At 37.2% G+C, this 16,382-nt stretch overlaps 1 protein-coding gene across 1 annotated transcript in view; it reads right to left on the bottom strand.

Annotated features, from left to right (window-relative positions):
• LOC142368092 (voltage-dependent calcium channel gamma-7 subunit-like) overlaps positions 1–15,901 on the bottom strand; it is a 43,247-nt gene extending 27,346 nt beyond the window's left edge. The window contains exon 1 of the mRNA XM_075450152.1: positions 15,653–15,901. The gene's annotated coding sequence lies outside the window, so the exon portion shown is untranslated. The remainder of the gene's footprint in view (positions 1–15,652) is intronic.
• Positions 15,902–16,382: the final 481 nt, after the last annotated feature.

Below are 16,382 nucleotides of genomic sequence, written 5' to 3' on the forward strand. Positions count from 1 at the left end.
AGATTTTTAAAAAAAGCTACAAAAAATGTATGAACAGTTTCTGTACAACATAGTGCAATATGGAGAAGAGAGTTGTTTTAGATGTTCTTTACAATGAGAGCAACATGAATAACACTTTCTAATTTGGTCACAAAATGCCATAAATCTTTAGGATAGGTTTTGCTTCATATATCATGATAATAATACTCAGCAAATAACCAAACTAAACTGTGCTAAATTCAAACCGTAATCATCTGACGACCTACTGGAAACCAGCAGATGAGATTTCAGTTTTGTCAGGATTCCAGGTAACATGCAGTGCAGTTTGTCACTCACTAGGTGGCAGAAAAGCTGCCTCTGCCTTGCATCACTTCAACTGTTGACACATTGAGAAACATCTCCTCCTCACACACACACCAACACACACACAGCACCTCATCCACCCAGTCAAAATGGAGGTCTCATTCACCATGCTGTGGACTCTGCTGATGTAACAGATGTGACGCATCATGCTGTACTCAAGAGCAATCCAAAAACTAAACGTTGACCCAAAGCGCTGCTCTGCTGTGCCAAAACACAACTACAAGCCGAGAAGCAAAATCAAGCCTGGGTCCCTCTTTACCTCTTTTCCCCATTTTTTAGGCATCCTCGTGCAAAATGTGTCCATCTGTCGACTGCTTGCAAACGGAGAGACAACACTTTAAAGAAATAACCAGCCTGCCTTTGTTTTGTATGAAATTATCCGGCAGACCACCTGCAGTTGTGATCACACAAACTGTTAAAACTGAACCAACACCACAGGCTCCATTTGCATTTATGAAAAACAAACGGAATTCATTGGCGTCTATAAATGATGTGATAGGATGCTCATGCATAAACACGTTGAACAGTTAAAAATCTACTTTTGGCAATACACAAAACATAGTGTTTTGTGAGTTTAATCATATAAAGTAGCCTTGGTATATACTTGATAATGTCCCAGAGAAGCTAAATGTTTCAACCTAAATTCATAGTTGACAGTACCAGAGAAACAAAGGTCGTTTTGAATCACATGAAGTAATACCTTTTCTCATCCACCTTTCTTTTTTCAAGGTTCCAGGATGAGTTTCAATGACTTAAACATCTCTGCGTTTTAATACAGTCTTTGAAACTTGTCTGTGTCTTAAGCTATGAATCTTCTATTTTCTGACTTTGTTTGATATTGCTACCAACATAATATTGAGTGTGTCCCCCTTAAGCAGCCATTTAATTACTAATCCTGCCAGGCATGAATGTTTCCTGTGGTATTAAACACAAGGATGTCAGTGGCTGGCAGTTAATGTTTTGTCGGCTGATAGGTAATGCTTCAAAGGAATGGAAACGTCCAACCGAATGTTGAGATCTAAAGAGTTTGGAAGCCAGGTGAACACATTTAACTCTCAAATCTGAGCCACCAGCATCAGTGAATATCTGCCATGTTTTCTTCCATATAGAGCAATTTTATCAGTATCCGCTGGCGTCATACGTCGATGTGGAGGGTCACCTCTGTCACTTTTGTGAAACCACGTTTTTTATTAAAGATTAAAAGCAGTGCCTTTTAAACACAATCTCTGGCCGTCACTTTGGTCTTATTTCACTGGTCACTTTAAATTTTTAAACAGTTTTTTAAATATCTAGATTGTTTTTAAATGTTTATAATTGTATAAACATTTGTACTGCTTTATTATGTCTTGCTACTGGATGCTTGAATTTCTTTTGGGATCAATAAAGTATGTATCTATCTATCTATCTATCTATCTATCTATCTATCTATCTATCTATCTATCTATCTATCCATCTATCTATCTATCTATCTATCTATCTATCTATCTATCTATCTATCCATCCATCCATCCATCTATCTATTTTCCTGAAATTAACCAAGTGGTTTGTTGCCTAAACTAAAACCAAGTTATGAAACCAAAAGAAAACGTGGAGTGAGTGAAAACAATAACTTATTTGTCTGCATATAGCAGATGTCATTCATGTTGCCTTCCTGCCACCATCACTTCCCCTCAGCTAAATGTTGCAGTTCTCTTTATGCTATGATGAGTTATTATTCCCATTATGATGTAGTACTGCTGTTGTAACACAAGGCAGAAGTTACAAAACTGTTTCCTTAACTTTACGTTTGACAAGAGGAGATTTCATTAGAAAATCTTGAGCTTTTGTCACAAATATTTTCAGATGCCATTAAACAGAACTGTTAAAAAAATTAACAGAAGAACGTCCTCAACTTATTTCACTTAAAAAAAAAAGAAACAAGCACCGGTAAACTTTCTGTTTTCCACTCACCTAAAGTGTTTGGGTTTAAACTTTGACCATGGAAATTTAGTAAGCTTTTGCACAGAATACAAGTCTGCATGAGGAGTGAAAGATTAGGGTTATAATCCCACAGGTTCACAATTCCTCTGTAGACTTGGTGTTGGTCAGGAACACAAATCACTGCTTTATGTAGATGACATAACGGTCATGACTAACCCTCTGACATCATGAACACATCTCCTGGGCACCATTTTTTCATGGTCAAATAGTCTGAGGGTATGCTGTTATCTGTCTTATGCCACCCATATAATCTGGAAATATACATATATTTTCTGATATTTATGACTGTTAAGATGCTGGAGTGCAACCCACTCTAAAGTTAAACTACGTGTAACAAAAGAAATCTGAATAAATTTAACATTATGGAGGTTTTAAATTGCTGAAATACACCAGCAAATGACTGCCCAGATCTCAAATACCAAATGTATTGAAGGATTCTGTTATTTTGGTTGCGCTTATCACAGCTCGGATTATTCAAGGACACTATTAATTAACTAAATTTTCAGACTTAATAGATGGTAAATGCATTGGTGGAGACAAAATTTATGAGTTTACACTTATGTTAATTAAAAAGCAGCAAGGAGACTGGGACATTTTGTTTGGCCTCGAAATATTTATTTTCTTTCACAGCAATTTATAATTAAACAAAAATATAAAGCAAAGAAAATGTCAACGTGTCTTGTTAAAAAAACTTTTATTAACCTTTTATTCATGACCAAAAATAAATAACATTCAAAACTGAGAGCTAAAAGGGGTTCACCAACTCTTACAACATTGCTTACGAGAGGAGGCTGAGAGTGTGAGAAGCTGATAAGAGACCAGTCGAGAACAAAATAAGCTCAGGAGACAAGATCACAACCGAACAGATAAGACACACAAAGAAAGTGTCATGCCTCACTGTCAGGCAGGAAGACATGAAGTGTGACCTTATCATTCCTTTTAGATGCTGCGGAGCACATTCAGCAGTCTAAGAGTGGATTATGATGGCCATGTAAGTACATAGTGGTGCACTTTATGTGCAACTACTCACTTTTGCATATGGACAAACCAACAGAACACAAAGTGCATGCACAAACATATGCAAGGAAGGATAAAGAAGGACAAACTTGTTCATATGGGTTGAAACCAGACAGTGCGAATTGTATTAGTGCTTCAGGTGAAACATGAATCTTAATGTTAGACTGAATCCAATTCCCATATTTAAATAAAGACTTGATAGATGTTAAATAGAAACATGAAGTCTGACTGTAAATGCATCAAAGGAACAAGGGGCGAAAAGTAAGAATGACTTTCTACTGTATGCACATTCAAACTAGATATCACTGGAAGACATCACGGACTCTGAAAGTCAAGGCCTCTTACTAACAGAAAGGGGATTTGTGCTTTTCTTGTGTAAATAAACATCTGTCTCAGTGCTGTAAATGTCAGTCTTGTCACGAGGCAGTCCGGCGTCCTGCATTGCTGTGTCAAAACATACAGATCCATCCTACACACATCTGAGAAGCTGCAGGGCTCTGTTAACAGAGTACAATGACTGTTAGACTCGGGTAAGGCATAATAGATGACTAAAGCTTTAAGATTTGGTTGATGAGTTTGTACTTATAATAATTGTTAAACTCAGTTCCGCCTCACAAAGGTAGAGTTTGCAGGTAACAAAATGTTGCACAAAAGAAAGTGAGCAACTGAAAATTCAGTAATAATATCTTGTGTTAATTTATTTCCAGACATCTTCACAGTTTCATTTATGAATTCCTTCAAAAAGTAAGAAGCACACATGCTCATCAGGTTTCTTTTTCCTGAACTGTACACTGGCATGGCCTCCATCTTGTCATATTAACAATAATTAAACTGTGTGGGAGTTTGGGCCTTTAGAGCCATACAGTGGTCATATATGGGAAAAAAAAAGTACAAAACTTTGATTTCCAATCTTGTTCGTGTGATTCGCTAGCTTGCATATTTGATTTTTCCTTCCTGCCTCGCACCTGATTTAGATGAGAGATTATTAGCTTGTCATCAAGTTCTGCAGCAGACTGTTAATGACCCACTCAATGGAGCCAGGTGTGTTAGAGCTGAGGAACATCTAAAAAAAATAAAAAGGTCAGCAGGTCCTCGGGACCAGGAAATGCTGCTATTAAGTGACAGAATTCCCAAAGATTGATTTTAGTCATTTTGCCTGCACGTTTTAAGTTGTGTGTATAAGATTAATAGAGTCAGCGTGAAGCCAAAATACACTGAGAGAGGCTCCTTTGACATCAAGTCCCATTCAGATATGATTTGTGAATCCTTTGGAGATTATGTTTTTTTTTTTTTTCAGAACAATGCATTTTTATTTTTGCTAAAGTAATAAATTACCTTAGCAAATAACACAGCTTTTTTTTCTCTCTTTTCCATGCTTTGTGATAGACACAGTGCTACTGTTATGCAAACAGTGCTAAATGTGCAAGTCATGGAAGGTTTGGGCATGCTGGATTTGTGTGTTAAGGTAGTGAAGAGGACCCAAACACAGACTCAATCTCAAGTGACAGGCAGGCAAAGTAAAAATAAATAAACCATATTAAACAAAACCAAGAGCGCTGCAATGGCAGGAAATTCAAAGGAGTCTATGCAACCATGAGCAAATGTAACTTGACGTGAGGAGGCCCGACACACAACCAAAAACAAAGATGACAGTCTGACATAGCTTAAATGAAAACCTGGAACTTTATATACTGAGGGAGGTAATGAGTAATGAAGTGCAGGTGTGGTAATTAGTGACTGAATCCTGGGGCCTGTGCTATGCAGGAGGATTAGTGGCTTAGAAAGGTATTTTCAGGTTCAGCTGTGGATTTTCACTATCACAAAGCTGGTTCACTTCTTATTGCAACTTATGCTTAAAACCTAACTTGCTTTAGGGTTAGGTTCCGAGATAAGAAATCTACACGTGAAAGAACAGTCTCCCAACCAATAAACTATGTTAGAAAATGTACATAGAGCAACTATAATAGCCAGTGTTGCATCTGACAGAGGAAGACACTGACATGTTCTCACATGCTTCAAGATTACACCTGAAGGACATTCATTTAATAGAATACACAATAGTACGTAGTCAGATCTATCATCATGCTTTAATGATGTGAAGTGATGTCGATCAGATTATTTATTGCATTCACACAGTCCAAATTATTTTCCTTTTGTTGCCTTTTGTTGCTTTTCTTCCTGCTTTGACCGCTTCAATTCAATTTAGTTTTATTTATATAGCACTAAATTACAACAAATGTCAATCAAACACAGCAGCTTACACTCACTAAAGTTTGTTCCTTTGAGACCAACTTCAATCATAATCACAACAAGTCTAACTTTAGCCATTACCTCCACATTATCTTAAAATCTAACCACACTCTAAACTTAAACCAAGTCTTAATTGGTCATAGTCACAAGTTTAATGAACTCCATTTTAGCAAAGTTTTACTTGTCCCCAAATGGGAAAAGAGACCCCACAATATGACTGTGTAAACAGATTTTTCTCCTTACAACATGAGTAATACAAGCAGTCACACACACACTGAACCAGGCTTGTGTTTGCTGAGATAGCAGACAACAAATGGGCTGGGATGAGTTTTTCTTTGTAGCTTAAGCCTTGAGAATATTACCACAATTCCCAGGCTGCATCGGCTGCTAACTAACTCTGTGTGTGTGTGCAGGGATAACCCAGGAGCAGAGACAATGTGATGAATTACCAATGGATGGAGCAGTGGTGCTTCGGAACAGACAATTTGAGGTACCCATGTGGGAAAGGTGAACTGAGAGGAAAATGGGGGGGAAAACAAGAGGATGGGGGCTTTTTGGGATATGCAAGAAAGTTCAAGGAGATGGAGTAAATGGCAGATGGATTGAAGAGAACAAAGTGGAAAATAGAGGGATGATAATAAAAGGATAGATGTCAGAAACGTGGGTTAAGGATAAATAAAGGAACAGGGTGGAATGATGTAAAGGAGAGACCAATAAGAACGATGGAATAAAATGGGGAAATTAAGAGAGACTGGCTGGAAGAAAAAAAGGGAAAGTCTGACAAAATAACAAATCAATGGAGCGAGAAGAGCAGAAAATGTGTAGCTGATTTGTTGGAGGAGGAAAAAATAGATGAAGGCAGTTGTTAAGAACTGATTAGCTATCACATGGGACTTTTTTTTTAACACAGTAGTTATTTAACATTTTAATGTACTTTGATAACAGTTATTAAAATCTTTTTTTTTTAAGTTTTCATAAGTAATGGTGATGTAATGGTATTTTTGAGCTAATAGCTCACTGAGTTATTAAGAAAATGATCTACAGCATGTTTGTTTTTCCACTCAAAGGACAAATATGCTTCATATAAATCAGTTGGCAGCAATAAACTCTTGGCTTTTCTCAAGTCAGTGTGTGAAGTAGGTCACTTTGCTCATTTTTAATATTTTGCCAATCATTTCATGAAAGTTTCCTCAGAAGAAGTGTGCAAGTCATTCAACTAAAATTGATAAATGAGACTTTGTTCTTTGACCTGTATATATGGACAAACGACAGATTTTCAGCCAATTTGCACTACAGTCCATTAACTTTGGTGGATGTCCAACAGCATACGCTCTTATCGACGTGTAGTTAAAATTGCTTTTAAAAAAGCTTCTGAAATGTAAAATGAAGTACTGAGAAAGACATGTCAACCTTAGCATAAATATAACTTTTGTAATAAATTGGTGGAAAAATTCAAATAGAGGATAATTTACAGTCGGGCACACTGGGGAGCTGTCCACCGCTGGGGTGCTGAAATCCTCAGTTGAACATGATAAACTACTCTGATTCTCCTCACTTACGGCACATTTTTTCTCCCTTAAAAAAAAAAAAAAAAAAAAAAAAGTCTCACTTTCTTTTTCTTTCTCTCTACCAGGCATGTTTCTCTTGGTTTGCACATTTACATTTTTCTAATTGTATCTTGACAAGAATTATTAAACTAATTTCAGATCCTGAAATTCAGTGTTCATGTTTAACCCTTAAACATCTTGCTCTACCGTTTAGTAGAGCAAATTGCTCTCAAACTATAATCTGTCTTATTAAAAATTGCTGGAAGTAACCTATCTAAACCAACTCTAAAACTTGGATTAGGTTTGCAATGCTAATAAGAAAGTATTAGTAATGATTATTGCTTTTTTCAAAATTCATACTTTTACCATCAGTGTCACTTCAACCATTTGTGGGGGAAAAAAGCATTAATTCTGAGCATTATTGCTAAAATGCAAATATATTTTATAAATATATTTTTCCTTTGCTTTTTTCTCTAAAAAGGTCCTCTCGATTATTATCTTCTGTTCAGCGTTTTGGCTTTTTGTTCAAAGACCTCACCTCACAGGAGCATCTCGCTGCCATTTAAGCATAGACTATTATCACTAAGAAGAAAATAAAAAAAAATTGATTATTGTGACTGCTCCCAGCATGCTGTCGACCAGTCGATATTTTGTCTTATGTGTTAAGTCTATGTACAAATCTCCTGTTCAACACAAGCGTCAATACAAAGTATTTATTTCTTTTAAATGTGGACAGAGGCTTCAAACAGAACAGATGTCGGACGTCCTGGTCAGTTATATTGCTCTTTGATCACCGGGCCTATTTTTATTTTTCTTCATTATTTGTTCTGTTCTACTGTTGTACATAAGTACGTGTTTTATTTTTATTTTTCAATCCGAGTCTGCTTAAAGATTCACAGAGGATATCACCAAATGAACCCCTTCTCTGTGGTTTTCAAAGTAAACGTTGTACATTGCTGTGGGTAAGAATTCATCCTCTGTTTTTACACTTTATTGTAAAGCAACTGGCTCCACAATACACCCCGAGCAAATCCACGATTACATGTTGATTCACTGTTAATATTTTTTTCTTTCCTTCTCTCTTTTACTGGAGGCTTTAAAGCACACTGAGTGTAGTCCAACTTAATGAATGAGTGTGCATTACTAATGAATACATTAAAACAGGATTGTCAGTGTAGGTGTGAAGATAAGTTAACTTAATCAGAAGCATTGTACATCTGAATTAATTTCCAGAAATCTACTTAATAAAGAGCTCACTGTGCAGTACAGTCAGAGAGATGAGAGATTTCTTCTTTTTTTATCTCCTTTCACCAGTCCTCTTTATTGATCATGAGGGTGGTATGTTTGTGTTGGTAACTGCGCTTCTTAATTACAACTGTGGTCCAGTGTGATAGACAAGCTGGAGAAACTGAGATAGTTAATCACATACAAGTTGAGTAATAAGTAGGGATTCGTATGTGTTGAAAAATTCTATCACAAAAATATGGTAAATGCATCATTAGACAAAAACTTGACATTCATTATTTATTGGAAACTTCAACAATAAATGTCCTGGGACTTTAACTTTGATTTTGAAAGCGAGTTCTGTTGAAATCATTGGTCAAATTGGGCTGAGGGAAATGCAGCTGTAAATAAAATGAATAAAAAAAATGGAGCAACCATCACTTTCAGTGGAAAAAATATAGGTCAATCCACATAGCTACAGTCAAACCAGTGAAAGTTATGCTCTCAATAATATTAATGGGGATTTGGCCTTCCTAATGACTTAAATTGAAGTTAATATTTTTTTTCCATATTACACTCCAGACTTATGCGGGTGACGTTTGGTGGAGGAAATATTGCTCATAATTTGGTGAGATTTTTTTGGTGGTACTTTTATAATCTTCAAAAAAACATGCTTGAACGTTTTAGCTAATTTTGTGAAATAATCTCTTTTAAAAACAGTAACAAAGTTGATCAATTAGTCACACCAGTGAATGTAAAGTATTCGCATCACAACTCTGAAAACAGGTCAGATTGGAAGAAAACAAGCATAGAACTACACTTTCACGAGAAACATGTTCCAAAAACAAAACCCTCGTCACCAATATTGCTGTCAGACACCCTCAGAGACTGCCATCTTGGCCTGTACAACTAAGAAGTGGCAAAGACATAAAAAGAGAAACACGACACAGAGATGAAAGACTTAGCATCAACTATGGGTCAATGCGGAGCAAGGGAAAGCAACTGCTGAACACCATGAAATTACACATCCTATGGTGCCAAGCGGGGCTCCACAGATGGCGTTCCCAGGTTTGTTTGCTAGCATTGGGGGTGAGGTGGGTGTGTTGTTTTCTGTTGAGAAGGCAATATGTCCCTCTTTTAGCAGGGAGAGACTTGTGCCAACTGGCAGGAAAAGAGATGATATTTAAAGATTGCAAGAATGGAAGACAAGATGATGAGGGCAGGGGGGTCACGGAGGCTGGAATGATGAAAAGAGCAAAGGAAGTAATCGGAAAGGGAAAAGATCAAATAGATCTCATGTGAGAAAATCTTAAAATAAATGTGATAGGGAGTATAAAAAAAGAAAGAAATTTGTGAGCTATGCTATGAGACATAAAAAACAGGCAAAAGGATTTTGGGTAGAATATGAAAAGTAGAAATGAACTGAATGCTGAAGGCATTAAGCTAAGAAGGAATGAAGAAAGAGAGGAAGAAACAGAGAAGACATGCTGAGAGAGAGAGATGTGAATGAGAAAAGGACATTTGCTCCTAACATGCCAGAAACAAGATATCATGTAAATATTGCATCAACATGCTCTAAAACATGTCTGGGTATTTAACTGAAACATGCCTCAAGAGCCAAAGAAGATTCTCATTCCCCAAAGAAGTACTTAGGGCAATGAAAGCTTTGGGAAACAAACACTCATCCTATAGAATGACTGCTGGGCTGATAAAGATAATTAGCTTATGTAGCTGGTTTAAAAAAGAAAAAAAAATGACACCAGAGAAGATGAGGGAGTGTTTCCGAATGGCTTACAGTAATGTGCTGGGGAAAGGCAGAGATAGATGAGGGAGAATAAAGGGAAAGACCTTGGCCCAAAAACAGAGGGAAGTCCTTGTACCTCACACACATACACTATGTGACACACACCAAGTGTTATGTGTGGCTGTACAAGAGCAGAGCAGCTTTCACAAAGTCCTAAAGTTAAAAAAAAGAAATAACTTCATCACATTTAAATGTTGTGTCATGTGTGTTTGAGGTCACATTTGGCTTGGAAGGGAAAATACTAACTGTGCACCATTCACAGATTGATAAAGTTTCCCTGATATTCAGCATCTTTTTGGGAAAATTACTTTGGTTTTAGGATGTCAGCTTGTTCCCGACAGGATCCAACCTAGAGGGTGAATATTGGTTTTGTTGCATGAAGACAAAGTTTGAACATCACTCGATCAAAGAGTCTGACACATGCAGACTACTTTGATCGTCCAATTTCACACGTCTGATTAATGAGAAGCATGAGAAACATCATCGCCTCTAACCTCTCCAATATCTGAATTGGTTGATGGAGAACACCTGAAAATTGTGAGTTTCTGTAACATGGTGTCCCATTACCACACTGTCACATTGATGGTATACACTGTATGCACAATGTGTACTTTTCTCTCTGTTATTCAACAACTGACACCAGCGATGGTTCATTACCTAGGCTATGCACTTAATTGCCATTCCTGGTATCTGTGTCAAATGGCAGGCCCAAACTATACACACTTTAACTGATGAATTGAACAAAGGGACACATTCTCAAAAGGAAGTAAATATTGGAACCATTACTTTATGTTTTACCAATCCCATGTTTGTCGAACATCAAAAATATGCACTATTCACACGCACGAAATAGGAATATTAGCTTTAAGACCTGCTCATGTCTCAGTAAAAGAAAAAGCACATCATGCAACTATAACCTTCATACCCACTTGCCTCTATTGTACCGTTACTCTACTGATCAAAGCCCACTTTCATTCATCATCTCAATTTTGACCTCCACTATGTCCACTCAGAAGACCAAAACTGCATACAATTTCGCACAATATTACAGTTTCAAAAGCATTAATCTTCAATCCAAACCTTATGAAAGGACATCAAGGACATTTGCTCAGGTTGACAAAGAATTTCGTTTGCGAAGGAAACTGTTCAATTTCTTCACAAAGCTTAAATTCGAGCCCTTATAATTGTCAGTGTCGTGCAACAATGGAGTCTGTTTGTGTAACCAACCAATAACTTTAGTGTAAGGGTAATGTGAATGTATATAAATAAGCACTAAAAACAATTAAAACATGGCCTTTTGGGAAATATTTCATAGGTCAAATAAAAAAGTTTTTTTTTCCTTCAGCAGTGAGAATTCTCATTAATACACTGATGCAAAATTTCATCATATTCAGTTACACAGGTTTATATTTCCACGTGTGTCATGTGACATTGTTTTTATATAATTGTGCTTAACTACACAACACAATGTTCACAAGGTATGTCATCTTTTTAATCTCATAATGTATATATATATATATATATATATATATATATATATATATATATATATATATATATATATATATATATCATTTTTACTCCTTTAATTGCAACGTGTCCACTTAGTGGGACGGTTAAATAACTGCCTTTTTTTTTTGTGGCATTACATAATTCTTTAGTCATTCATTAGACATGAGATGATGTATTGTGATAATGCAAATAAATAATGTACTGTAAGTTTGCTTGAATGTGACAGTTTTGTTTGTCCAGATTAATTCTGGGTGAAATAACACTCATGCCAACACAGAAAACACAGTTTCCAGCATCAACTGCTCTGTTGAATACTGGTGCATAGCTTTGTCGATTCAAGGTCTCTCCAGGCCCTACGAATATAATCTAATTTGTTAGTCCATTATGTTCTTAAAGCAAACCTTGTCTCTATTTTGTTGGCATCTGGTTCTTCACTCTGAGACTTGGGTGAATCCTGTCATTTCAACTACAGATTGACAAATGTACAATGTACTTATTTGACTTTGTACATTTTTCAATCTTATTTTTATATATTGAATGCAATTCTTGTGCAATAATTTCATTATTCAAGAACAACACCTGCTCATATTGGACTTCTGGCCTTTCCAACAACTAAATCTAAAATCGACAATTAAATCTTTGATGCTTGAATTTTCACAAGGATGAGGTTTGTGTTTGGCTAAGCCAAATTGACAAGTTTTCAATTGATTTTTATCTTCATGCTCTTGGCTACCTTGACCTTGATGAGTTCTGCAGAAACTGTGGGTTCTCCAATAACGGCAATGATATGCTGTCATCTCTCTGCCAGATTTGAAATGCTTCACAGTCTATTGAGTAACTGTCGCGGAACTGACCCCGCCATTGTTATCGTCAGTCACCTTTTTAAACACCTGAGGTTCCTGTAAGATTTATTTACCCTAACTGCAGAAAGCAGCTAATGGAGATACCTCACCTCTTTTACAAGCGCTCCACAGACATATTTGTAATTAGGTAAATAGCTGTCCAATATATCCGACCTTCACTGTACAGGGCATTTGCCTGCATCAAACCACCAGTGCCCTATTCATACCTTTCATGAAGAACTCTTTATTTCATTCAAAAAGCAGAACCGGTATGTTGAGCTGGATTGCTTGTATGCTGTTAGAAACTGGCAATGCTATAACAATTCCTTGGTATTGACTAAGGGACTGACACCAAAACCTGGAGTTTTTGATAGTTCAAATATTGATTTTGTTATTTTTTTATTTGGTTTCTTAGGTTCGATTGAGCAGTGAGACACAGAAAAGTGGCTAAATCATGTACAGAATAAAATGTGCTATCCAGATTCAAACCAAAGACAATAAAGTTGACTTATAAATCTCATAAATCAATATTCGATTTGCAATAGAACCTAGAAAACATAAAGTATTTACATTGTTGAAATGTTTGTGCAGAAGCAGCCGGAAAATGTTTCTAGGGGTGATCTGGCTGAGACGAGAAGTCACTTATGTGGCACAGAAACTAATCACTCATTAATGTTTTTCCTGCATCGCACATAGCTGAAGGGTATACTTCATTTTTTTTGGTCACTCTTATAAGCATGTATGGATGAATTGTACAAGTACACTCTGTGTATGTAACCCTGGCTTAATCAAATGAGATCAGAAGCAGATTCTAATGCTAAGCTTTCCGAATTGCTAATAAAAGAATTTTACTTTTAAAGTACACAACGCTACAAATAACCATTGCTAAACTCAATTTGAGTTATTTGTTAATGTATCTGTTATTTCTATCTGCTTTTACCTCTATGTACATCATATTGACAATATTATATCAATTGAACTTTTAGTGCGGTCTCAGAACTTTTTTACTTAATTTTTTTTACAAAACTTATTTTATTTAATTGCTATCATCTCTATGTTTCTAGTAACTTTTACAATTTGGCAGTTTTGCAATGGTCTTATCTGCCTCTGGTGTTTCCCCATGGCAATTCTACGAGTTTTATGAGATCTAAATATCAGTGTTTCCTCAGTCCTGAAGTTCCTTGTAATGAGTTTTCTTTATTATTATTATTATTTCTATTATGCCCACTTTTTTACTTGATGACACAATTTCTTGAAGCCCTGGTCTGTAACATGCTTTGGTCAAAATAACAGTAAGTTCCTTTTTAATTCATTGATTTACACTTCTATTCAGGTGGATCATTTCAGGGCATGGAGTGACTCCAGTCTTCCTCAGCGTCTGCCTCTTTTAAGATCTTTAGTACTCTTGGAACACGCCGCTATATGAGAGAGCAACGTCCGACTGATAACAAATTAAAGAACATCTATTAGTAGCCAGATTTCCTACTTGGGTCGCAAAACGTTAAACAAAGTGCTGGTAGAGCGATATTAGCTCATTTTTTTCTAATGTTAAGTCTACTATATATTTAATGCTGACCTATGATGCTAACAGCAAGAAAGTTTCAACTTTCCACTTGTGAGGCAGGCAAATGCAGCATCATTTAAAGTTGAAGTCGGGCAGTCTTTTTTAATGCTTCTTTTAATTGTTTTAACGTTTTCTTGCTTTTACACTTAGCAATTTGTGCTGCATTCAGTTTGCATGAAACGTGCTGTACATATAAAGTCTAATTAATCAATTGATTCATTGAAAAACAGAGTGAAACTTCTCAAAAGTTAGGTGGAGTAAAACAATAGTTAAAACATTCACATGTGAAAACTCTGCCCACTTCTCCATACGCCACTGGTCATACTGCTAACAAAAATGTTGCAGTGACATTATATGTACCTTGGGTACCCTGAAAGGCACGATATAAGTCCAAGTTATTATTATTATTATTATTATTATTATTATTATATGTGGCGGTAATTTGATTGTGGAGCCCCTACATTTGATATTCTCAAACCTAATAATAATAATAGCAGTTGTTCACATTGCCAAAGGCTAACATGTGGGTGCAGATGTATTTTTCAGTGATGATAGTAAATGCAGTAGTGGCATTTACATTTACACAATAACCACACAGTTATGTGGTGATGGTGCTATTTGGGCTGGGGGACGTCTACTGTTCATAAGTACTTCATTGCAGGATCCCTGTCTAACTCTCTCTCTCTCTCTATTGGCCCTAATTACCGAGGTAGCCTACCTACTGGAAATCCCAAGAAATTAAGAAAGGAAAAGGGCTTTCACTTTCCCTCTAATATACACGCAGATATATTACAAATGTGTGTTGTATGAAGAAAGAAAGAGACTCCGTAATAAGTACTGCAGTCTATTGGAACAGTATCAGAGGATGGGTTCCCCAACAAGAAGCCAAGAGTTTTCTAGAGGGGACACACACGCACACGAATGTGCTCACACGTTTGCCTCGCTCCTGGTCGCTCCCAAAATCCTCTCATTTCCCCCTCTCACAGATAGTGGCACAATCACATCATCCTCACACACACTTCGTCCCATCCCTCCTCCTCACCTTCCTCTCTGTATTATCCTTCAGGAAGCGAAGCGGCTTTACTGCGCTGCTCTTCAGACTCTATTGAGACTGTACTGTACAATGTTACAGCGAGCTCCTTCCAAAACGCAACGCACTAATCACCACGCAGCACATTCTTCCACTAACAGGCGAGAAACCAGCCGTGCAGATACACTCATCAGCAGCTTCCAACAAGACAGTGCACAGCTGTCCTCAACCCAGAAAGATTCTGCTCTCATACAATCTCTCGGTTGTTGTTTTTTTTGTTGTTTTTTTTAATTTTCTTTGGGAGGACGAAGGAGGAAAAAAAAAAAAAAAAAAAAAGAACAAACAATGTATGCCAACATACAGACAGGCAAGTCCTAACAAGCGCAACCAAAGACGCGGAACTCGCCTCAAGAAGCCCAAATAGTGGGTGGTTTTAAAGCAAATGAGAATGGGTCGGCTGATACCAGGTGAAAATATGAGAGGCTATAATGAAGGTTCGGTGAGGCGCATTTAAAAAATAAGGCAACAGAAGCTACTCACCCTGCAGAGCAAATAGATGATCGGAACTGGACTGGGCAGCAGAGACGCTGTGCGCACTGAGAAGCCAGGGGAGCAAATTTGCTGTTTTTTTCACTTTTCTCTCTCACCCAATCTACTACTCCTGCCACACACGTACTCTATCCCTGTTTCGTGTTTCCCCGAATCTCCCCTCTCTCTCTCTCTCCTCTCTTTGCTCCCCCTCTTTCACTCCTCCTCGCTCTCCTTCTTTACTTCACTCTGCTCTTTCAGCACTGCGGAGAATCGCTTGAATTGGCTTTACTGTAGTTTGGATATAGGGGGGTGGGACTGGTGTGTGTATGTGTGAAGGGGAGGGGTGGGGTGGGGGTAGCGGGGTTGCAGTGATGTCGTCTGGAGAGAGAGGGAGGCTCACGCGCACATGCACATAAAGCAGCATGGCATAAGAGCACGCAGGCTGGAATTGAGGACACATCATGCACACTGACAGCAGGACTGATTCAGACATACAGCAACTATTAACGTCGTGTAACTCAGAGAACTTAATGAAGAATATCAGACATGTCAAGTTCTTGACATGTTTTTCAAGTTCTTCTGCATAATATTCTGAATGATAATACACATCCTTCGACGTAATATCACAGGAAAAATGATTGATAAGGGTGTACATTAATATCCAGTTCCCCGCCAGAGGGAAAGGGAACCTGCAGGGTTTTATTTGCAATTTGTATTTTTCTGTCAAGCTATTAAGTTC

Source organism: Odontesthes bonariensis, chromosome 18, assembly GCF_027942865.1.
Source record: "Odontesthes bonariensis isolate fOdoBon6 chromosome 18, fOdoBon6.hap1, whole genome shotgun sequence".
NCBI classification, from domain to species: Eukaryota; Metazoa; Chordata; class Actinopteri; order Atheriniformes; family Atherinopsidae; genus Odontesthes; species Odontesthes bonariensis.